General features: G+C 48.9%; 1 protein-coding gene and 1 long non-coding RNA gene across 11 annotated transcripts in view; one reads left to right on the forward strand and one right to left on the reverse strand.

Annotated features, from left to right (window-relative positions):
* Positions 1 to 2,649: 2,649 nt before the first annotated feature.
* LOC143175117 (uncharacterized) lies at positions 2,650 to 7,795 on the reverse strand. The gene is made up of 3 exons (XR_012999769.1): positions 5,615 to 7,795; positions 3,520 to 3,791; positions 2,650 to 3,176 (listed from the first exon to the last, which is right to left on the reverse strand). It is a non-coding gene; the product is annotated as an uncharacterized LOC143175117 (long non-coding RNA).
* Positions 7,796 to 11,776: 3,981 nt separating this feature from the next.
* Positions 11,777 to 18,756, forward strand: part of ttk (zinc finger and BTB domain-containing protein ttk) — a 56,652-nt gene continuing 49,672 nt past the window's right edge. Inside the window, exon 1 of one of the 10 annotated variants that reach the window (XM_076372145.1) lies at positions 11,777 to 12,539. The gene's annotated coding sequence lies outside the window, so the exon portion shown is untranslated. The other 9 variants (XM_076372147.1, XM_076372148.1, XR_012999714.1 and 6 more) reach the window with 9 other exon arrangements.

An 18,756-nucleotide genomic window follows, 5' to 3' on the forward strand; every position in this document is an offset into this window, starting at 1 on the left:
GTTCCACGTACGTAATTTTCATTTGACACACGTGTGCGGGGTCCCCTCTAGGTACACGGAATGTGTTAAACGTGTTCTCACTTCGAACCCTTTTCCGAGGACCGTGTATCGAGTCCCGAGGGGTACGCGATAAGAATGACCGTGTTGTTCGGGTCTGCGGTAACCTATCATTACCATGAATCGAATGGTACTTTAAATTCGTCGAACGGGTGGGCTCGTCTTTGGAAACGGACTTCGCAGCTCCGAAGATACCAATAAGAAGACTTTCTTGATAACGGTATCAGTGTATTGTATCGAGAATTAAGAAACCAACATTGGTTCGACGTAAATTTCACATGCTGTAATGCACTTTCAAATTTGTGAGGACCAGACACACTTCTGTTTGCCCCTTGAAAAATTCTTGAACCTTCCCAGTATTATCAGGGGCGTGAGAATGTACCCGGTTCCGTGTGTTAACCGGGAGTGTATCAGTCATCGTAACAGATTCCTTACAATGGGTGGTTGATTCCTTTCTAAATCTCCGCGTTTCCCCGCGTCGTTGATGGACGAACCGCGGATACATTCACCGGGCCGATGATTGTTCGGCGGTGAACACACGTGGCGGCGCTGTTGGAAAAAAGAGGAGAAGCAAAAGGAGGAAGGGGGGAAAAGGACGAAATACGTACGCTAGAATAAAAGAGAAGAAATCACTCCTGATTCCTTAGTTCTTTTTCGTTGTCACCGTCCTACGCTCCGTTCCCGCACCGAGCCTCCCGTCACGTGCATGCATGCGTGCATGCGTACACCGCGAGCGGAGAGTGCGTACATGCGGGGTCGTTGAACGAGCAGGGGGTACCGAGGACAACAGTAACGACTGCACCAACCCACTTACGTCGACCCTATACAAGTCACGTGCACGTACACTGCTCGGCAATAATGGTCCCCAGAGGGTGTGACCTATTCTATATGCTGGATTCTCTCGCGCGATCAGCCTACTTGCTGGTACCAACGTGCCTTGGTACCCGGTGTGTCTCCCGTGGAGAACTTCGAATAACCCGTACGAAATGCCGGTTATTAATTCCAAAATTTCGACATTGTCGCCTATTCCTGGCCGCGCGATGCGTTTCGACGCATCGGTGACGGTCCGTTATTTCGGCCATCGTAGAATTTCGCCGCAAGAAGTTATATCAGCGACGTACACGCTGTCGCTGCAACATTCGGGGCGCCTCTTGATCTTCAAAGAGAACGACGTTCGTTATGGATTAATGAAGTTATTAGGTAATTTTTGAGGAATATTTGGAGCGTGGAATGTTTTTGAATTATCTTATTTGCATATGGAGAGATTTCAGTAAAAGGATTGTATGTTTCAATTGTGTGAATAGCAGAGCTGCTCGAATCTTTTTTAAGATTGTATACATATACGATAATTTACAAAAATCAAAAGAAGTTATATTATACTTTTATGAGTGTTTTGAATATAACTTTCGTTCATTAATGAAGCGTTTCTCCAACTTTTTTGAACTATTTTTAAACGGAAAATATTAACTTCAATCTTCGTACTTCCATATAACTTTTTTTTCCAATTACTTATGTTGGGAAAAGATTAAACTATCACATTGAACCCTTTTTCGAAATCAATAAACACGAGTTTACACTACTAATTTATACGTCGTATAGTTTTTAAATACTCCTCTATTTTCTTTATATAATATTTCTCGATTAATGTTTCAAATAGAATTCATCTTCGAATCATAGTTACAAGAAATAAATAATGCAATTTGATAATTGAACTTCAGTAAAATTTAGAATTACGAATGAAATATTTGCTTTAGTAACTCCAACCCTTCCAGTTTTAAGTTTTACATTATCATTTACGTATTACACACAATTCGTATTACACAATTCGTACATGTTCCCTTTTCGACCGACAATGGTTCCTTTACTTTCGTAAGTGGCAGATGATTCCAAATTTTTGTACCCCCATATAACCGTGCTCCTAAGACAAAAGTTCGAAATTAGAGTGGCACGTGTTATTCTCGGACAGGTAACAAATTAAAACCGTTGAAGCTCGTCGAAATAGTAGTAAATACGGGTGCTTAAATAAGGGAAACGATACCAAATATTTACGGGCTCATTTGGCGTTGACACTTCGTCGCTAACACCTCTATCCACCGAACGTATTCTAGACGAATTTAGCGTGGTGTGCAGTCACGCTCGTCCAAATATTTTGAGCCCCTGACACCGAGATATTCTCTCTCTTCGGGATTGCGAAATACGCGGCTTGGACGGAGCCGGACGATGTACGAGGACGAAAGTAGGTAGGTAGGTAGGTAGGTGGGCAGACGGAAGTCAGTTTAACGGTATCACCCGAGAGCTCAGTCAGGCTTCGATCCTTACGCGTGGAATGGGGTTCAACGAAATTCGTAGCTTTCTTAAGCCGCTCTTCTTCGCTCAGCGTTCAGAGTTATTTTCTTTTTTTTTTTACGATCGACGCCCACTGGCAAAAACTTCGGTGAAAGACCAAGGAATTTTCGAGTTGCTTCAGGGACTACCACTGCGACTGCTCTCGAGACACAACGCCCACAATTCGAACAAAGCTAGAAAAAGGAATGTAAGGTCCAGACTGTTTTTCAATATCTTCAAACCAGACGGCACGTAATTACATTTCCTTTCAACTTGTTTTTATTACCAAATAAGGTCTACAATATTCTACCTAGTCAGTCAGAAGTAGAACGATACAATGTACAATGTACATTTCTGCAAAATAAATTCGATCCATCGTCGAGACGAAAAATCGTATCACTTTAATACCCAGCGTCTCGATAATTGCCAATTGTTCTTCAATTTCCGAGCTCACCGCAGTTTCTTTAAGTTCACGGATGTAATTAAACCTCAACGCGCGAACGACATCGGGACCCTAAACGGTTCACGGGGTGAAGAGCATTCCCAGGAATGGTACCCGGCTTCTCTTCCACGGGGTTGCTGGGGAACGGTGGTCGTCGGGTACGAGGGCATTGACCCCCCCTCCAGTGCCATGCCGCTCCCACACTGCATTACGTCAGGCTACGTCCACTGCATCCTGCTCATCTTCTCGAAGTTTTATGGGAGGTTTGGTTCGCTACCCGCGAGTATTCACGGCGTGGGGTTGCTCACGGTGTGATCCTTCCGTGTTCCCCGAAGTTATCATCCCGGCCGGTCTAATGCCCGAGCAAATAAAAAATGTGGGTCGGTTAGAGGGGCTTCCTCGAAATGGCTATTACTCTCGTTACCAGTTTACGGGATCGAAGCGGGTTCGAACGCGGCGCGAGACACGGCGGTGTACACGTGTTGTTTGGCGCGGCCAAGGCAATGCCCTTCCGAAAGGGCGATAGTGGAAGATAGAGAGATATTACGTTATCGTCGTATCGCGAGCGCCAGTTAGCTCGCTCGCTTGCTCGCGAGACGGTTACGAAGGAACCACTTTGGTATTTCTGATGTTCACGCTCGGATTCGACGAGAGGGGTACACGGTGAATATATTAATTTCGAATGGTATGCGTACCTTGATCACCTTCGACTTCGGCCCTCTAGAGAAAGTATCCGACATAATCACGCGGATCCTCCTGTGTGTCGTTCCTAAAGGATTCCTTGCTAGCCAGGTTATTTGGTGAACCAAAGGGAGCCGCGGTTACGGGTGATGGTGGCTGCTACAGCAACAACCTGTTGCAACCACCCCGACACGCCATAGCCAGCGGGAGACGTCCAACTGGTCCGATGCAATCCCAGAAGCTGCATACCCACTGGCAGTCGGGTTTCTCGTTTACTTCGGTGAACCTGCTACGGCGAAGAATAGAGAACCGACGTTTTAAAAAGACTATCCTGATAATATCCGAAGATGAACGTACTGATTAATCTTCTAGGAATCCTTCTCCATGAATGGGATTCCAAAATTTGCGAAAGACTAAAACGAGAAGAAAAATTCTGACGAAAATGTTTCATTCGTTATTTTTTTTACTACTCTTTCTTTTTTTAAGAAAAAAGGTTTGAGCGTTAGCGCAGGGAAACAGGTGGAAAGGTATCATAGTCAGGTTTTAAGTGGCTCGGAGATCCCGCTATACGAATAAACCCCAGCTAACCCGGAGTACCCTTAGCGGTAACAATGCGGGTTTAGGTCTTTTTGAATCGAATTGAAATTGACTTTGCTTCTGCTACCTGTCTACCTGCTTACCTGTCGGGCTCTCTTAGGGTGCAGAGAGGGACGGGAAATAAAGGGAAACACGAGAGACGGAGAGCCAGGCGGCGGACAAAGGGCGTATTCACGCGTCAGAAGTCACCACAGCGTAACGATAGGGTGGTCCATGGAGGGACCTGTAGGACCTACCTTGGTATTTCTGCGGCACAGCACTTGTCGCACGTTTATTCATATATAACCTGATGGTTTCTACATAGGTAACGTTACCTCCAAAGGAACCGCATTCTTTGAAACTTTAGTAGGGAATAATAATAACAACGATAAAATAACTTTTCTATACAGGAAACTTTTAATAATAATAACAACGATAAAATAACTTCTTTATATAGGAAAACTGTTAAAAATAATAACAATGATAAAATAACTTTACTATATAAGTATAAAAACGTGTAATTTTTTAGACTAAAGATATACTCTTTTAGCAATTCTCAAATTCTTTCAGAGATACTAAACAGTTTTTTAAATGGAATTATTAACGTATATCAACTTATATTTTGAAATCATAAAAATATGTTACTTCTTCTTTTGACATGTTTTAAAAAAGGTAACATTTTGCATAAGTTATCTTACAACCGCTATCTTGAGTTATATATCTTCGTGCCTTTTGTAGTATGTTTCCGCTGATCTAACGAATAAATTAGAATTTTGTAAAATTTTCGTTGCATTTTAATATTTTCAATGGCTCATCAGCATCAGACTTAAACTTCCAATAGCGAACCGAATTGCATTGAATTCGCTCATTGAAATCGAAGAAAATCATCAATAAATCTATAGTCGATAAATCAACGTGCAAATATCTTATATCATTGACAACAGCCTCACTCCTTTCTGCCATTACAACTCTTCATCATCCATCAAAATTCTTATTACTTGTACCTATTCCACTTGAACATCTTCGGTTTTAAATCCTCCATTTTATTCTCGACAAATTCTAAGTTTTCCATTCGATGTTCATTGCAAAGAAGCAAAATTCAGAAATCACCCTTTGATTTCAACGTCATTCGCTACCAGTAAACCCGAAACATCAAAGTGAACAAAATTTATTTCCCGACTTTGAAGAGCCGAAAAAATAAGTTCATAAGGGATCGTCGTCCGAAAGATCGCGCGCTTCATATCAGGAAGTCGAAAAAGATAGGGCTAAAACAGAACGAAAGAAAAGTCGAGTCTTTAGTAGGTCAACGACGATGTTGTTCCTTCCCTTCGAAGATTACGTCACCGCGGCTCCCAACTCGCGTCCGCGCGGCCAACACTGCACGTATCGCTGTCTCGCGTTCCTGTGTGTCCGTGTGTGTGCGTGCGCGCGAAGATATGTCATACATGTGTACCGGGCTCTGTCCTACGTGTGTACTTGGCCACCCACCCGTCCACCCACTTACGAGAACCATATAGCAGTGTTTTAACGTACCAGGTATCAGTCATGTTTGGATAAGAGTTCCAAGCTCCACGGAAAAGTAAACAACACACCGTCGCTTGTCTCGTTACGATTTTTCCTATCGGGCGCGCGGCGTCTCCATTCAGAATCTGCGAGCGGTGTTCGCGTGCGTGCGAATATCGGGCCGCGCGTTTTTCTCGTCAGCGAGCGGCGCCGCGCGTCGGTTGCTCGCGGTCTCCTTTTTTCCAACCCGTTGTTTCTTTTCCCTCTTTTCCCCGTCTTCCTGCACGCGCTTTTCCTTCGCCACTCTCTCGGGATCGATGAGTCGCGCGTGTGGGCTCTCGCGAGGCGCGTTTCTATCGCGTGCGACTACTGAAAAGGCGCAACGACGACGGGGAAGAACGACGGCGGAGGGAGGAGAGTATATGCGGGTCGGGGTCGAGTCATGCATATCGATGACGACTCGTATGAATTTTTCATATTCCCCTGTAATTCGAAAAGCGACCGTGTCCGCTTACTCGCGCGCGCGCGACAGCGGTCGTTTATGATTCTATAAACCCAGTGACCCCTGGCGGTAAGGATCCGCTCTTGTGTCCGCGCGCGGGCTGCCGCGCCTCTAACTGTTCCCGGTCGCTTTGTCGCTGTTAACGAAATGGGATTTCACGGACACCGGTTCGCGTACTACGCACCGGTTCCGCGGGACGCGACGAGCCGCCATTGACGGTCGGGGCCGATAGAAAAGATCGAGGAAAAGAAGAAACTGAGAAAAAAAGAAACAAGGCGGATCATTCGGTCGCGCCGAGTGAAAGAAAACGGAAAGGAAAATGAAAGGCGTCGGGTGACGGTTACGAAGGAGGTGGTGCGTGGACGGCGAGGGGGAGGGGGAGGGCACAGGGGCCTGAAGGCGGGGAGGAGGAGAGGAGAGATTCTCTCGATGGTGGGAGCAGGGGAAGAAGGTTGGGGTGCAAGAAGAGCCAGGGGAAAAAGAGAAGCGAGGAGTGAAAGATATTGGTAATCGAGGAATCCGGGAACCCAGAACCGTTCGAACGGTTGGCTGCCGCAGACGCAAGGTCGTTGTCCTTGGGGGATCAACGACCCCTCGATGAGGGATGCCGTGGTGGGGATATATATACACCTCCCCATCCATGACGCCCGCCGTCTGGGTATAAGGGCGCCTCCAGGTTGGGTTAGACCTAGGGTTAGATTTAGAAGTCAGGAATAGGGATGCGGATAGTCACGTAGGTGAACGTCGGATAGATAGAGCCGGGCGGCAGTAGGTGGGCAGTGAGGAGGACGAGGGGGCACCAGCGGGTTGAAGAAGGGAACGGGCGGAGGGAAAAAAGCTGAAAGGCAGCCCGGGGATAGTAAGAATCCCGTGGTCGGGCGGTGTGGCCGAGGGCGAGCGGAGCGAGAGGGGCGGCCGCGCGGGGATAGAAAACGTGAAGGCGGCAGGCTCGTAACCGAAAACCGACTCGACGGCCGAGGATCCGTAGGGTCCGATCACGGGGGTAGAAAAGTTTTATCATCGGCTCCGTGTGCCCCGTAACCACCTGTTGGGGTGACGGATGCGTCCCCGAAACCAGCGCCGAAATGTTCTCGTGCGCCCTTTATTTTCGGCGACGAGTTAATTTGGAGTATCCTGTGGCCGTGTTTGATAGCGTGTTTTCTGGCTCTTCCAATGACAGAATGAGAGCGAAAAATATGTATGTATATATAGACGACAAGGAACAACGCAGAAGGGCGAGATAGCGATTTCGAATGAGCTCGAAAAACTTTTGAATTTGGGTTCCACGATCGGAACGGTTCCATAATTATATAATTAAAAAATTTCAATTTCAGTGATCGGAGTAAATGATGGTATTGACGGTTCTTCCACTTGTTTCCGCGCGTTTTAGCTCGTCCCGCCCTTTTTCCACTGGTTTCTTCCCTCGCGTCGGCTAAACAGGAAGTCTTTCTTGCCGAGGTACCTGTCGCCGGAAGGACCCAAACTCGAGGTGTCACGGTCCGTAAGGGCCGTGAGAGTGCAGGACGATAGGTGGATCCTTTCTGGACACGGCGGAGCAGAGCAGGGCAAGCAAGGCCAGGGAGCAATGTCCCTTCGAGTCATCCCCTTCCTAACGTATACGTAAGGTATGCACGCCGTTACTCGCCTCCACGGTTGTCGACTCTTTTTATCGAACGACAGAATCTTCTACGACTCCTTTCCAACTTCCCCCGGCGGAATATTTAACCCCCTTTTCTATGTGTACCTCGTTTTTCCCCGACCGAAACTGCCGCATCGTCGGTTTTTCGACGAATTCACAGGACTGACCGAGTGTTCGCGCGGCTCCGCTCAGCGCAAGAGCTACTCCCGGCCAACAATAGTACCGTTATTCATTAGTTACAGTTTAGGTATTCTGCTTACTAATCGGACGGATGGTGGCCCCGCGAGAATCCGAGTAAGACGGCGCGAAATAACGACCGAAGCGGATGGAAGGAAGAACAGGCACGTCGGTTTCCTTCGGACGGTGATTTCTTGCGGTCACCGATGGATAAGGATATCTGCCTCGAACCTCTAAACAGCCGTCCGGTTCGTGTTGAACCACGGCGGTCGTCCGTCCGGCACCGTGAATCTCCTTCTCGAAGGGCCCGGACCCGCTTTCGTATCTCGCCCTTTCTATTTGCGTCGACCTCGGCATCTCTACGTTGACCTTAGAAGGGTCGGTCGCCTCGATCGATATAGGGAACCACTGTACTTTCCGGAGCAAATAGGAAAAATATCGTATACGCCTCTCAGGGTGTAGCTGGCTTGATAAGATAGCTACTACTGTCGCGGCGTGCGTATGTATACGTGATATTAAGGAAGGAGATAGAGAAAGGCATGGTTTTGTTCACTACTGTACCACCTATCGCGCGGTTTTTCCACCACACTTTCGGTGCATCGAGTCCCCAGCACTATGGTCTGTACAAACTCTATGGAGACAGAAAACAAAAAAAATATGTGATCCTCAAAGGCTGTGTGTCGTTATCGAATGACGAAATAAAAAGGGAACGAGGGACGCTCTATATACATCTCCGTTGGCGTTTCCACCTTCTCAATGATCCTAAGTAGGTACACACAGTGTACACATACGGCCGTATTGCGACACACCAGTACCGTTCCAACTGGAAACCATACGCGACGGGGGGTTAAGTGTCGTTTTAACCTCCTATCGGTATTTGGGTTCCTAAATCAACTCTAATGTCCTCGCGAAGATTTGAAATCTGTTCGCGACAAAACGCGTATTAATTATTTATTTCAAATTATTTCGTGGAAAACGTCGACGGGACCGTTCGATTTCGCGGACAAAGATCCGGCGATCGGTCGCGAAACCGTCTCGAGCTGCCCGCTTTGCTATAAATCACAATTTTTCCGGAGAAACTATTTGAAAGTGTTGCAACCACGCTATAATTATGCCGTAACCTGTCACCCTTGACCATGCGACTAGCCACACTCCGCCTTTAGCGCCATAAAAATAATGCCGCGGTATGCCTGCGTAAATTGCAATGCAAATTCATGCGTCTCGGTATAAATAACCGAACGATCGATCGTCGAATTTCGGCATTCCCGTGTGCCGCGCATCCCGCATTTGAAAACGCTGCGATCAACAATTTTCGATTCGGAAAAATGCACCAGCGTCGAGGATTTATCGCGACCATCGTATTACCCGGTTCGTATCTCTCGCGTTCGCGATGTATCACGTGGAATTTTTTATGTATACAGTACTTAATAAACATTGCTGTAATTCTAAGTCTGTCCTGTATAATATATGGGCCAGTCTGAAGCTTACACGCAGCTCATAAATGAACAGTATTGTTAATAAAGTTAGTTCTCACTTGTTAGTGTAATTAACTCATAGAAATGGTAGTTCGTTGCATTTTATTAACATATATGAAATAGGGAAACATCATCAGTGTTGTGCATTTTATTGACATCTAATCAATCGGTGTCACGGTGGTCATGAGATCGGTGTCCACATTCAGATTGCTATAGAGCGTACGATGATCAATTTCTTTTAACGACAGTACAAATTCGCGTCCATTCAATGTGCATTTAACACAGTGCATCGTTGGGTGTATGCGCCACATATAAACATTGAGGGCATATCTCTGATCTTAATTATAACATTGTGGTCATGGTGGCGGGCGAAGAACTGTACAAGTGGCTTTTCGAGTATGAAAGGATCGTTGTGCCACACATACAACAGGGAGCCACGAGGCTTAAAGGCATGGCAAGGCAAGGCAAAGCAAGGCAAAACAAGGCAAAAAAGGCAAAAAAGGCAAAGCGAGTCAAAGCGAGGCAAAGTGAGGCAATGTGAGGAAAACCGAGGAAAAGCGAGGCAAAGCGAGGCAAAGTGAGGTAAAGTAAAGCAAGGCAAAGCTAGGCAAGGCAAGGCAAGACAAGGCAAGGCAAGGCAAGGCAAGGCAGGGCAAGGCAAGGCAAGGCAAGGCAAGGCAAGGCAAGGTAAGGTAAGGCAAGGCAAGGCAAGGCAAGGCAAGGCAAGGCAAGGCAAGGCAAAGCAAAGCAAGGCAAAGCAAGGCAAGGCAAGGCAAGTCAAGGCAAGGCAAGGCATGGCAAGACAAGACAAGGCAAGGGCTTGGCATTAGTTAAGAAGTTGGTTTGCCGTCGAACGACGTTGCTAGCCGTTTCTCAACCCTTTCGTGGTTACGTCACGTTAAAAAAGCTATTTGGGGTCAACACCCCGCTGCAGCGACACGTGTAGTACTCCTCGACTCTGTCTCTCCGTCCTCCCTCGACCCTCTCCGCCGTCCTCTTTTCCCTGGTATATGAGGCAGCCCTCTCCTCTCTGCCTACTCCTCGCAACTTGGAACGCCATTGCTGCCACCTCCTCCGATAGTATCCCTTCTACTCGCCTTAGTTTCCACTGGATTTCTAAGTTCCCTAGATACTATCCAGGCCCTGGTTCTAGCCGCGTTCGAGGGGACGACGTTCCAGAGGCGTTCCACGGATCGAAACGTCGCGGCTATCTAACGGGCGAACGGACTACTGTCGATCGAGCGGCTGCACCCGTCACCCTGCTCGTTCAACCTCCACGTCATGATCGTCCCATTCATTATATAATCGCGCGAACAACCGACGAAACAACCTTTCCGGCACGCCGATTTGATCCGATTTCATTAATTTCCATAGATACACGCACACACGTGTACGCGCACGCGCCAATGCCAGAAATTTGGAAAATCCGTAAGCCTCGATAAGATAAGCCGTATCGGGCGTCAAGTAAATCACGAAAAACAACGTAAGAAAAAAGAAAAGGAAAAAGAAAAAACCAATTTAGATAGGTATCGTTCACGCATGCACGCGTGTATACATGCGTGCGTGCGTGCGCATACGCGCGCGCGCGTGTGTGTGTGTGTGTGTGTGTGTGTGTGTGTGTGTGTTGCGTGTGTGTTTGCGTGTGTGTTGCGTGCGTGTCATGCGCGTTCCCATTGTGCAAGAAATAACCGAAGGCGACCGTGTGTCTGAACACGTCTCTGGGAAGAAAGAGCGTAACATGAATAGTAGGGAGGTCATGAGATTAGAATGAACGGCGCAGCCCCAAGCGATACAGCCCTGGCCGTGGGCGTGCAAGCGGCGGCAGGAAAGCCAGCCGAGTTTCTCCAAACGCGCAAGTCGACGTGGAACTAGTATACGCTAGTCTTTGCTAGAGCGAAACCAAGGACACTAGAACAGCCAGAAGCTAGCAGCACCGGCCACCAGAGAACCAACGGCGGCGGTAGCAACAGCAGCATCGGTGGCGGTGACGGCGGTGGTGACGACGGCGGTAGCGGTGGCGACCAACGCTCGCTAGCTAGCTAACAGGGGAATCGAATCATCGTGGCAGCGTCGGCAGCGGTATCGAGCAGAGTCAAATCATCGTGGCAGCGTCGACGACGTCGGCGGCGGTAGCGGTGGCAGTGGCGGCGGTGGCGGTGGCGGTGGCGGCGATAGCTCCCCTTCACCCCGACCCACGTTTGTCTATGTGTATATGTCTCTACCTCTCTACCCCGTCACCGGTATCGTCCCCGCCGTGCCTACCGCCCCCACCCCAGCGCCGCCACCGACAGACGATCCCTCCGTTCTCCCCTTCCCGACTCAGAGACTCACCCGAGCTTCCCCTTCCAGCGACTTTTTTTGTCCGTATACGCCTCGTCCATCGCGACAAGGCAGCTTCCAAGCCTTTTTATCAGTCGACCGAAAAGATCCGTGGGGATCCTTCCGCGACAGCGCCCCGCGCAACGCTTCAAACCTACCCTCGTGTCGTTAGAAACTGTCGTCGGGTCGCCTTGTGTTACCACCGACTCCTTTTACGTTTCGACAGCATCAACATAAACTTTTTCTTCATTCATGTTCGATCTCTCGTCCTAGTACGCACGGGCGTGCATGCATGTATATACGTGTATACACGTAATCCGTCCCCGCGTATACACGTTCACGTAAGTGTATACGTCGTTACCTTAAAGGGTGATCACGGAATAAAAAAAAAGAAGGGAAAAAGCGCGGGAACATCCAATCCGGTGAGGCGACACCGTTTCAATCTCCGTCTCGGTCTATCTCGTCACCGAATCGTACGAATTCGTCTATCAGACGAGATAACGATCGACGTATAACAAGAGCGCCGATAATGAAGTCGTTTCGACATTATTGCAATGGTGTAGAACACGCGTGTCGGGGTAAACGTGTCAAGGTGCCGTCAGCGTAGCGCAACGATTCCGGTGACGACACGCGGCGGTGGCAGCGGTAGCGCGATCAACATACACTCTTTGATTCCTCTCCAACAAGGAAATCGGACGAAGGTGCGTTTATTTCCATGGCAACGTGACGACGCAGGGATATACACCTCGCCGCGGAACACAGCCACGCGACGGGCCAACACGGGAGGAACGAAGCGGAAGCTGAACCAGCAGCGACAAACTACTACCAGGATACGCAAATGTGGTTGGTACTTGTACATTTGCAGCTCAGAAGTTGAGAAACGGCCTCGTGGCGGAGCGCCGCGCTGCTGTCTCTCTCTAACCCGCGCGGGCCGCTGCTTGGCGAGCCGTGCGGGAAAAAGTGCGCAGACGCAAATCGCGGTTGCGTGTTACACACGCAACGCACCTCCTCCGCCTGCTGCCTGGCGTCTAAACGGTGTTCGTGAATTTCGTCTGCTTCCTTTTTCACCCCCGCCGCTATGGAATTTTTCTTTTCCGGGACATCCCCGAAAAACATTTCGCGTCTGTTCTCATCTCTGTCCTTTGCCCTTCTCTCGATCCCCTTCCACCCGTTCCCTAGCCGTAAACAGCGTATCGCATTTCAACCCTTTTCCTTGCTCGAAACTTTTCGCCGAATGGTACCGCGAAACTTTTCGAACCGTTTCGGAGACGAACAATATCTAACCCTGAAAATGAGAAACCGAATAAGTACGCGGATTCGAAACGAAGAAACACAAAAAAAACAACGAGAAAAAAACTGAAGGATAAACGAGGCGGATATCGTGCGCGCGCTACGTTGCGCCGCACCGCTCCGCGGACGACGTAATCCGTCGCGGCTCTATTTTAAAAACTTTAACGCAGAGACTCCGGTGCCCCTTTAACCCGCATTTTCCTTTATCGAAATAATAACGAAGAGGGCGATAAGCGCGCGGCATCGCGACCGCCGCTGGAACCGCGCGCATGACGTCGTCGCCGGGTAACACAACTTTAATGCGGCGCTGCCCGTGGCGGCGACTTCGCCGGAACGAGTGCGCAGTAACGCTGACGTAAGAAGTAGCTAGGAGGTAGCAAGCGGGAGAGGGTGTGTTCGAGAAAAGAAGCCCGTGGAACGGTCGGGGCGTACATGGTGAGGGGGAGCGGCGGTAGCAGGTTTAAGGAAAGGTCTCTCCAGAGGGAAGGAGAAAGAGAAGTTGGTCACAGGCGTGAGAACAAAGGGGCGAAAATAAGTGCCCTTTTTGAAGGGTGATCGAGGGTGAGGAGCAAGAAAGAGGAAGACGAATCAAGGGAATGCGTCGGTGTGTGTATGCGTGTGCTGTCGCGTGTATGGCTGTGTACTGCCAGTCTCTCTGTATGTAGGTAGGTTTCCGAAGGAGATAAAAAGAGACGAAGCAGTTCGGTCGGAGAGAGAAAGACGTCAGGCGATTCGTTCCTTGCGGGCTGCGGAAAGAGTGGGAGAGTCGATCGCGAGTGAGAAAGATCGCAAAACGCGGTTGGGACAAGGACAGGGGAAAAGAGAGAGAGAGAACGAGGGAGAAAGAGAAGGACAAGCAGCGAGTCGTGAAACGGTGCGAGTGTGGTAGAGAGGGGAAACGAGAAGGACGAAACGCGCAGGATGGCGTGAGGGAGTAACAGGGTGTTGCGGAGTGGAGAGGAAGGGAGGTGTGCGTGACGAGAAGGGTGAGAAGGTGGGGGGTTATAAGGAGAGGGTGCAGGGTGTAGTGGGGGCTAGTGGGTAGGTGGCGGTGGTAGGATTGCGGGAGGTTGTGCGCCGCTTGGCTTCGGTGGTTCGGTTGAACGAGGGCGCGCAAACGGGCGGGTGTCGCGAGCGTTGCAAAGCGGTGAAGGGTACCACGAACGGAAAGCACGGTCGTGGCGCTAGGCGGGCGTAGGCGAGGTTCCGTGACGGCCGTTCGGTGGCGCAGCAGGAATTCCCAGCACGGCAGGCACCGGGTTGGTCAGCGACGTGGTGTTCGTGCGCCTCTCTCTCTATCGGTGTGTATATGCGCGATTTGCCCCGAGTCCGCGCCTCGACTTGATGACATGGCGTCCTAGCGCTGCACGGGCAAAGTCGCACGTCCTCGGTGGAGTGGCTCTCACCCCGTCGTCGAAACAGCCGCATCCCAGGATGCCAAGGTAAGTCGACAATGGTGGATCAGTGTGAATTTTCGGAGCGTGCCGTGCGCCGGGCGCCGTCGACCCGTCCCGTATTTCGGGTGTCATCGGGGAAAACCGGGCGGTGTCGATAAGCTGCGGAAATCGTACCGTGGTGCGCCTCTGGGAGAGCTGGTTTCGTCAAACCAGGTAGGGTCGTTGCCATCGAGCCTACCCTACGAATCGATATTACCAAGTGCGGCGGAGAGGACGCCTCTTTCTCTCTCTCGCGCTGTCTGGCCGCGCTTTCTCTCCCTCTTCATTTTCTATACCTATCTTTTCTGCCTCCCCGCTCTGTCGCTCCATTCGCCCCCTTGTTATCTTAGTTTCGCTATTCGTCGTTCTTGTTAACGCGCTGGTTGGTTGCCGTGCAGTGTATAATAATTCGCGAGTGTTTGTATATTTATGCGCAAATGGTTTTTCTCGAGTGCGTGTATGTGTGTATCTCCTGTGTGCGTGTATGTCGTTTATACGAGTGCGACGGTGGAATATGAGTATGTATGTAGCGCGCGTGTGCGTGTCTGCGGGTGACCGTACGTGTGTGTGCGCGACCGACTGCCTACCGAGTGCGTGTGTGTGTGCAAGTGCGTGAACGTGCCTCTGTGTAGGAAGGGTTAACTCGGAGGAAAAGGAGGGGAAAGGGATATTTCGCAGGGTAAAAGGAGTGAGAGGTTAGTTTCACAGTTTCGTTGAAAAAGATGGAGAAAAAGTGAGGCGCGTGCAAGGAGGATACTACGTGGCTTATCGGCGCATCGACGACAGCGTGCCTCTCGACGTGGATTTTCGCTCGGCGAGAGAGGGTTGCGTAAATCTTCTCTCCCTCCTCTTTCCCTCGTCTCTTGGAATCACTCCGTCTTCCTCGTGTACTTCACCTCTCTTCCCCACCCGGCTCTTCCCGTCTCTCTTCTTCTTTCCCTGCGTCTCTCTTTCTCACTCGTTCGTTCCGTCTCTTTCTCACTCCCTCCTTATCCTTTTCGCTCTCTTTCTCGCTCAAACGTGTGTCGCGGTCGGGTATGGCGCTGCCCATAGGCGCCGATACGCCCCGGGGTGTCGAGGCTGACTCGACTCGAGTCGAGTCGTTCGTTCGTCCATCCGCCGACCATCCTCCCCCTTGTTGTATTCATTGAGCCGCTTGTTCCCCAGTATGCCTCTGCAGTTCCTTCCCTCGCGAGGGAGCGTCATTGTTGCCCGCCGATCGTGCCTCACTTCCTCTTTGTGATTTTCTCCCCCGCGCCGTCGCTCCGTGTTTTCGTATTCGGTTAATGTAGCCTTCGTGTCGCATTGCAATCGTTAACCACGTACCATAACAGGTGAGTTGTGTATACATACCTTACTCGTCTTTGCGAACAACCGCGCGAGATCGGATCAGTGCCACAGCCTCGAGCATCGGAGCACGTGTCAGAACGTGCCTTTCGGTCGCCCAGTGTCACCGCCACCGCGCGTTTAATTAATCTACTTTGTTGCTACATTACAGTGGAAAATTATGTAATCTGTGCCGTATTCGGATAAATATATTTTTCGGGAAGGCAGTGCATGTCCGCGTATCATATTCGGAATTCGACAGGGGGAGGGAGAGGCAGAGAAAAAAGTATGTAAAGAACGTACCGTGAACAAGGAAATACATGGATAGTGGAATAGACAGTGATATATGTAAGTCGTGTATACTACACGTGTGTCGTGTGTAATTGTGATGTATTGTATTCCCCTTTTATAATCTTTTTCAGTTCCTATCTGTCATGTCGCGTACATTACGTTACAAAATCGTTACGAATCGAGACGAAAGATTCGTTTTTCGATTTTGTTTTCTTTTCCACACCCTTGTACTAACTCGAAGCAGTTGGTTGTTCAGAATACTTTTTTATCACGTATCAGAATTGTTTCGTAATTTTCACTTCTTTTAAAGGAAATTCTCAAATCCGCAAGCTGAAAATTCAAAGTGCAGATTTACCGTTAGTCGACAAGCCAAGTTATCTTAAACGGAGATTCGTCGTTATCTTTGAGATATAGGCACACTTGAGCAGATATAGACATACTTGTACGTCGTAGAATTACTAGGCATTTTTCTTTACAATCCCATTCGCACGTGTAAACACCTCCAGTGATACGTAAGCCCAGGTGTAAAACATTTCGTGTTCTTGTTTGACGAGAAAAAACACGCGTTCATCTATCGACCTCCCGCCAAGTGAAATAACCTAATAACCACGTGGCTTGAACACGTGGTGCCCCTTGTTGCCTCATACTACTCCATTTTGAAAAGTGTTGTGTGATGATCGGTGTTAATGTATTAACCGCCTTCTTCGGAAAACTTCTTTTTCACGACCCTTTCGAGAAAAAGAAAATATTTTTCCAAACCGTACATTTCTTCGCAAATCTTTATTATAATTCAGAATGTTATTACCATGCATATTGATAATTCCCACGTGTTTTACACAAGTAGTCTGTTTACACTTACACTTTATCAGTAGATAGAATTACGTGCTCTCAAGTACAGTTTACTGTTCCAAATATGGGTCTATTAGAACCCCGCTACAATATATTTCGTTGAAAATTTCAGCAAGATTTTACTAATAAATACAAAAATTGTCAGCGTTGATGTGATTTACGAAATTGTGCCGAATTACGGATAACGCACTTGGGAAAAAGGGGATATAACCTGCGTGTACGCGACAAGTGTTGGCTTGCGCACCGAAGCTCGACCGTATCCGTACCCATGTGTATTTCGATGAGAACTTACATGGCACTTCCTGCGGGTTCCTGATTAAAGTAGCGTGTCGATTTTATCGTGGTACCCGCGAGGGGTTGAAGCGTCGATTATAGCGGTGATGATGGTGGTCGTACCCACGGCACTAGGGGAGGGTTACGCTAAATAGCTTTATTCGTAGGGTCTGTCTTTTACGATGGTAATAGCGTGCTAATTTATTAGTGCGACGAGCATCATTCGTTGATTCATCGTACCCTCCGCATTCAGTTCCCCTTTTCAAATTTCCCGCGTTTTTGAAATGTCCGTCGATAATGTAGTTTTCTACCGAGTATCTCGCGATAACGTTCGCATAGGGGGTTAGGTCGTTGCTTTTAGAGACAAAAATCAAGGAAACGTTAATTTCTCTTTTAGACGCCCATTTAAAAAATACAAATATAAACGAATTAAGAGCGAACCGCCATGATGACTCGCGTTCAGCTGAGTGCCACTAGATATTCGTGTCGGCAGCGGGAACAGAAATCGAAACGATAAATGAAATCTCGTTACGATTAGCGGCGGCCGTGCCGTATCGCCTCATGTTTTACGATAAATACAAAAGCGCGCAGTCGCGTTCACGTGATCCGTAAGGGTAACTTTCCAAGAGGTGGTATCGAAACCAGCAACCGATTTCTATTTTACTAGGCAAAAAAGCGGTATAACGCGATCCGAAGTGCGTGCGCGCGGGCGCGCCTGCGCGTTCGCGTAACGGTGATGACTGTGCAACGTGCTGCGAGTCTCTCCCTGTATATACTCTCCATCCGTTGTTCCTTTTATTACGTGTGTGGATTACGACTGCGTGGTCGTCAGGATATATCCATTACAAGAATGTCGGGCTCCGACAGCAGTTTGCGCTTCTGCCAGCGCGGCGCAGTTTTGATTTTCAGCCGGGGTATAGTGTGACCACGCTACCATATATATTTTTTTCATGGATTCTCGCAGTCGGGGTTTTACTCAAAAAGACAACACCTGGTTGGACTTCGGACTATGTCGGGAAGCCGATGTACTTTCTCGGTAACGTTCGAATAATCGCCTTTTTTAGCGACCTATTCTCCCGCCTGTATTACTCATCGCGTCCAGTCATCCAATAGAAGTCTGGTTAGACAACGGGAAAGAGAAGAAAAAGAAAAATATGCGACGGCACGCGCGTGCGCACGTATCGTAGCAGACGAAAATTTCATTTTCTTTTTTGTCTTTTTCTTTCTTCGCCCATTGTTACCGACGAGTGGCGGCGATGATTACGATGACGATGACATCATTTCTGCGCCGGGCCGTGATTTCACTCGGCAATGACTACCACCTCCACCCTCGACCGTGTTCCAATTATCAGCCGCCGCGTTGTTACACGTCATGGCGTTTATAAGGGGTGTCGATTACCGAACAATGCCAGCTCACAATAGATTCCGAGGGTAACGTTGCCAGGGGATTTATTCCGGTCGGTCATTCCTTTGTCCGGGACTCTTGTATCCCCGAAATGAATCATCGGGGTTGGTTAACCAAAGACAGTGAGAGGGGGGGGGGGGGGGGGGGAGAGAATTTAAGAGAGGTTAAAAGAGACGATCATCGCGAGAAC

This window comes from Nomia melanderi, chromosome 11 (genome assembly GCF_051020985.1).
Source record: "Nomia melanderi isolate GNS246 chromosome 11, iyNomMela1, whole genome shotgun sequence".
Lineage (NCBI taxonomy): Eukaryota > Metazoa > Arthropoda > Insecta > Hymenoptera > Halictidae > Nomia > Nomia melanderi.